This window comes from Tupaia chinensis, unplaced genomic scaffold, assembly GCF_000334495.1.
Source record: "Tupaia chinensis unplaced genomic scaffold, TupChi_1.0 Scaffold000434_1, whole genome shotgun sequence".
Taxonomy (NCBI): Eukaryota; Metazoa; Chordata; class Mammalia; order Scandentia; family Tupaiidae; genus Tupaia; species Tupaia belangeri.
Window position 1 is genome coordinate 2931213 of NW_006159939.1, and position 337 is coordinate 2931549.

General features: G+C 40.9%; 1 protein-coding gene across 1 annotated transcript in view; it reads right to left on the reverse strand.

The window, feature by feature from the left end:
* The window catches only part of PLEKHA5 (pleckstrin homology domain containing A5), a gene marked incomplete at its 5' end in the record, with an annotated part of 303433 nt that overhangs the window by 4300 nt on the left and 298796 nt on the right, over positions 1-337 (reverse strand).

Sequence of the window (337 nt, forward strand, 5' to 3'; positions counted from 1 at the left end):
CCCAAGATCCCGAGAGGAGAATGGAGGAGAAGGGATTGTGGCGTGGCCATCCCTCCCGGGGGGCGATTTCTTGCTTTCTATCTCTCTGTCTCTTTCTGACAAATGCACGTGAAAAAAAAAAAAAAAAGAGAGCGAGAGATATGAATGACATAGGAAGGTTCTAGATTTAAGACCAGAGACTGTTTATTTTTTAAATTGAAAATTTATTTATTTAATTCCATTTGTTATTATTTTAAAATCTGACTAGAAAGAGACAGAGAGACAGAGAAAGCAAGTCACTAGGCCTGGGACTCGAACTGTGGTTGGCCATGTGGGAATCCAGTGCCTTTAACCACCA